General features: G+C 39.9%; 1 pseudogene; it reads right to left on the bottom strand.

Moving 5' to 3' along the window:
• Positions 1-489: 489 nt before the first annotated feature.
• LOC121292863 lies at positions 490-610 on the bottom strand (annotated as a pseudogene).
• Between the last annotated feature and the right edge of the window lie 4,838 nt (positions 611-5,448).

The following is a 5,448-nucleotide window of genomic DNA, read 5'->3' on the forward strand; positions in this document are numbered from 1 at the left end:
GATAGTGAAGCTGGAAGGAGGGTGGTGGATTGCTCCCTTCCATCTGTCTTGAGCGTGACCTTGACCCAGCGTTTGCTGGTCCAAATCCCGAAGGCGTCTTTAACCTTGGTGCAGCTCCCAACCTTGTCGACGTGCCTGGCGAGGAAGGTGAGCACATCGGTGAGAGGGACATGGGGGTTGTAGAGATGCACAGTCACCACATGGTCCTGTTGCAACGGCAGAGCAAAGAGTGGCTCCACTGTCAGGATCCTCATCTGGTCTCTCTTCTTGAACACCATCAGGAACTTGACGCAGGCAGCAACATTCTTGAGGGTCACATTGAAGTATCCAGCATTGGGGAAGTCCTGCAGGCAGTAGATCCCTATGGCTTCAAATCCACACAACTCCAAAAGAATTTGCTTAATGAAGCGGCACAATCCATGGGTGTTCCTCCCTCGCTGTCCTTCACAGCCACCCTAATGGTGTTACGTACCCCCTAATCTGGGGCTCAACTGGTTGCAGCCATCACCTCTTCAGGTTCCCGATATTAGGCACTGGAGCCTGCACATGCAGAAGAAACTGATAAGAACAGATACTACACTTGATCTTAGCCAAAAGTCTGAGAAGCGATCAAGGGAAAACATCCCAAGTATGCTAGCGCTAATCAAGCAAAGGAGGCTTTGCTGGCTTGGGCAAGTGGGCAGGATGGAATATGGCCACATCCTCAAAGATATGCTAAACAGGGAGATAGCCTGTGCAAAGAGACTTGCAGGGCACCCAAAGCTCAGATTCAAGGATGCTGTGAAAAGAAATATGAAAGCCCTCAACATAAATCATCAAAAGTTAATTAATTAATCACTGATGCAAATGATGGCACCAGTTCACCACCATGATTATATGTGGTTTCATAAGCTCCAAATCAGATGCCAGCCCTGCAAAAAGGGTGTCAGCAACGAACATCCCGCACTACTGCAAGGGACAATTTCACATGTGGCACTGCGGCACTTGTGGCAGACTTTGCCTTTCCGGAATCAGCTGTTCAGCCATTAAAAGAAGTGATGATCTCATCATTTTCTATTCATTTATTGGCTCGCTAGGCCAGCATTTATTGCTCATCTCTAGTTGCCCTCAAGAAGGTGGTAGTGAGCTGCCGTCTTGAACCGCTGCAGTTTATGTGCTGTAGATACATCCACAGTGCTGTTAGGAGGGAGTTCCAGGATTTTGACCTAAGGAGCATTGGTGACTTTCTGCAGTGCATCTTGTAGATGGTACACACTGCTACCACTGTGCGTCAGTGGTGGAGGGAGTGAATGTTTGTGGATGGGGTGCCAATCAAGTGGGCTGCTTTGTCCTAAATGGTATCATGCTCGAGTGTTGTTGGAGCTGCACTCATTTAGGCAAGTGGAGAATATTCCATCACACTCCTGACTTGTGTCTTGTAGATGGAGGATGGGCTTTGGGGCAGTCATGCGGCGAGTTACTCACTGCAGAATTCATAGCCTCTGAATTTGCTCTTGTAGCCACAGTATTTATATGGCTGGTCCAGTTCAGTTTCTGGTCAATGGTAACCCCCTCCAGGATGTTGATCTTACCAAAGTTCTGAGGCTGCATTTCCATCACATCTCATAGATAGAAGGATATCAATCACAGAACATCTGGAGATGTTACTTAATGCGTGCAGGTAGAATTTTATAGCACAGGGCATTTGTTTCCTCATGTCCATGCCAGCACTTTGAAAGGACTATCCGATTTGTTTCACTCCCTTGTTCTTTGCCATAGCCCTGCAAATTTTTCCTTTTCAATATTTATATATATTTATATAATTCCCTTTTGAAAGTTACCACTGAATGTGCTTCAAATGCAGTGCATTTTAGATCATAACTGTCAAAAAAAGCTCTAAATAGTCATATGGACTCAAAACAAAAACTGTCTCTCTCTCCATGGATGTTGCCAGACCTGCTGAGCTTCTCCAGCATTTTCTGTTTTTATGTCAGATTTCTAGCATCCACAGTATTTTGCTTTTTATTTTATGCAACAGCTCACCTCCCCTCTGGTTCATTTGCCAATTATCTAAACTTTGTTTTGCACATCACACATTTCTATGTCGCTTCAGCTCTGAAGAAGTCATATAGACTCAAAATGTTAATTCTGTTTCTCTCTCTACAGATGTTGCCAAAGCTGCCGAGTTTTTCCAGTTTTTATTTTAGATTTCCAGCATCCGAAGTATTTTGCTTTTATTTTATGAGTTTGAAATAACTTCAGTTCAACATGAAGCTGAAATTAATTAGTCTTTCCTATATCTGAAAGGCATTATTTGGCTGTTAAAGCCTCCTGCGTAACAATTATAAAGCCGGGATTGAGATGTTAAAATTGTAATTAATGCATTGCCTATATTTTTATATTCAACAGCTAGAGTTGACTTGTTGGCTATTAAATTGAGTTTATTGCAAGCTATTGGAATAAAGATTCCATTTTTACCAGTTTTTTTGATTGAAGTCATGAAACCGAGTGTTCTTGAAACCATAGCCCAATAATACATGGCAGTGTGCACAAATCTTTCTGGACTTTGAGGAAATGTGGACATTATTTCCTTACTCTATCCCTCTTTTTCCATTGTGACAAACAGCAAATTAGCTAGAGTTGGATACTTCTATCACTATAATAGGCGGCAGTCTGCAAAACTAAAACAAAGAACAAATAATTGCTGGTAAAACACCATAACAATGGAAATATACATTTCCACCAAGTGTCATCTACTCTCCTTTTCACTCACACACCTGGAATTCATTTAGACTATTTCATATTCTAGGATTAAACCTATTTACTTATTCTCACTTCATTTTTGCTCATCTTTAAGGGCACTTCCTTTTTTTTTGGAATAGCTGAATACTATTTTGCAAAGAATAAACCCATAATCATTAAGACTTGCTTTCAATTCTGAAGATACGATTCCCATGTGGCAACTGTAAACCAAAATAACCAATTTTACCAACTGACCCCAAATGAAGAAACTTCCAACTTCTCACTTTTTGTAACTTTTACTTAAATATGAATTAACAAGCAAATTCATGTAAAAGGGTAAATTTAAATTCCACTTTAAATAGTCAATACAACAAATCCATGTCTTACCAAACACAAGCATTCCCCTTCAGCATTTTTGGCACTACATAGCTCCACAGTTCCACAATATGCTGTTCTCTACTCTCACAGGGTAGGTCAGGAATCCTAACTGACAACAGCTTTCACTTCTGAGTTTCAAGGGTACGATCATCATCGGCAAGGTACACTTTTATGAACCCTCTCTCCCTTGGGTCGTGACAGTCCTGATGTTGTCACTTTCCAGAGTTTCTTTTCAACTGAATAACACCTGGTTCAGCCACTTCAGGGAAAACATCTAGCTCTTCAGTGTCTCTCAGCTATTCACACAGCTTTCCAACTTTTAAACATTTTTAGCCAGCTCACAGAGTGTTTCCATGAGCTCCTGTCTTGTTTTCTGCCAAACATAAAAACTAACCTCCTCCTGAGAGAGATTTTCTTCTCCTCAAGAATTCAGTATGGCCCTCTTTCTGTCTGCATCTCTGTGCTGATTGCCATTACCCTCCAGCTCTTCTGCTTGCAGCTCTCCTTTGTGACTGCAAGCCACATGGCTTCTTTCTTAACTTCCTGTTGTCACTGCTTCCATGTTAAGGGTCGCCAGGTCACAAGGACTAGTATTTCTCCTTATCCAAAAGGGTACAAATGATCCCTTTACAATTGATGCAAACTCTTAAAAAGTCTTTTCCAAATAAACATTCTTAAAAACAATTACAGATGCCACAGACATTTTAAAGAAATTACAAATTTTCCTTACTGTACTGTTCCAGATAAAAAGTTGTCACCTCCAGGATAGAAGAAAGCTTTCCTTTAAGTTTTCTTTACAGCAGTATTAGAAATACAACAAGTTCTTGACATCAAACACTTTAACATCTAACATATTACACATTATACAAGTAAGTAATACATTGTATTTACAAAACAAGCTTCATTACAAATAAACAGTGTTATTTTACAATATTATAAAGCCCAATAGGTTCTCCTGGCTTTAAGACGTTAACATCACTCGTTCTTGAAACTCTTAGCTCATTTGCAATCACATTGTTTCAGCCTGTAACATGACAATTTTTAGGGTAAATTACTGCAGCATCAAATTCCATTGCAACAGCCTTTGGTTCTTAGTTTTGAATTTTTCTAGGAACAGCAGGGTTGTGGGTACCTTGATTTTCCACTCTTAAACATTGCTTTTTTAAATCTGTATTGGATTGTGCACAGTCTTGACACTGGTATAGTATATATGATGGATCCAAAAGTTTTACAGTTTGTTTGGTCAGGTTAACTTTGTCAAGACCAACATTGCTGGCAAATCATCTGGCTTCCGGGTACTCCCGGTTGTGAATTGCAACCCAAGGGGAAATCCCATCATAATCGCTTCTTACCCTCTGGAATTGGCAATTTTCTTTGTCCTTCTTTAAAGCTAGAGACTAAATTGTCATCAGGGTTTTTATTGTATGAAACAAACTCTGAGCCACTGTGTTCAGTATCTAACTCCTAATCTCCTTTTCTTTTGTGTCTGAGTGTTTTTTAATGTTCAAGTCTTGGAAAAAGGTTTCAACCAACCAAACATCTGAGTTGTCCTTCATAATGATTGAGTTCACCTCATCTTATGTAAATTCAGGATCAGTTTTAACTGAGTTTTTCCTCTGATTTAACCCTTCGGTTTTCTTTTCCAGGAGATGCAGGCATAATATTGCCTCCTTTTGTGCAAGTAGTTCATTTTCTGTCTAGTAACATCCTCTAGCTGCTTTAAGAACTTTGTTAAGATTATGGTGGTGTTATGCTAAGAAAGCTTGATATTCCTTTTTATTCAGTTCATAAGTTTTCTTGATTTCTTTTTGCTTTTCTTCATGTCACTGTGGTAGAGCTTTGTTAATTCTGTTCTAGCAAGAGCGATTGTGTCTTCATTTTGAAGTTATAATTTATGTTCAAGAACATGCATTCTTCCTCTCAACTCTAGTGTTAGCACTGGACTTAGCTTTTCCACTCTTTCAAAGCATGTTTTCCCTCTTTTTCATCATTAGCTTTGAGTATTGGTGCTATCTGCTTCACCTCATCTTGCTCATATTTTTTCCACCTTTAATTCAGATGGCTTTACATTGTCTCCAACTACCATCAACTTTTTCTGTTCAGTCTGATACTCTAATGTCCCTTTACGATTAGCAGGCCAGGTTTCTGACTCTTTGGACACATCTTTAGTGGAAACATTCATTCTCACACAGGTTCACAGAAAGTCATGCATTTTTTTCTTTAAGTCACTCGGCTTTTCCTGTACAATCTCAGTTTCAATAACCTCAACGGGTTTTCCAAACACCACCGGAGACAGTTATACCGTATCCCTAGCCAAGCCGTTTCCTAACAAGAAATCAACACTTTCAA

Source organism: Carcharodon carcharias, chromosome 20 (genome assembly GCF_017639515.1).
Source record: "Carcharodon carcharias isolate sCarCar2 chromosome 20, sCarCar2.pri, whole genome shotgun sequence".
Classification (NCBI taxonomy): Eukaryota; Metazoa; Chordata; class Chondrichthyes; order Lamniformes; family Lamnidae; genus Carcharodon; species Carcharodon carcharias.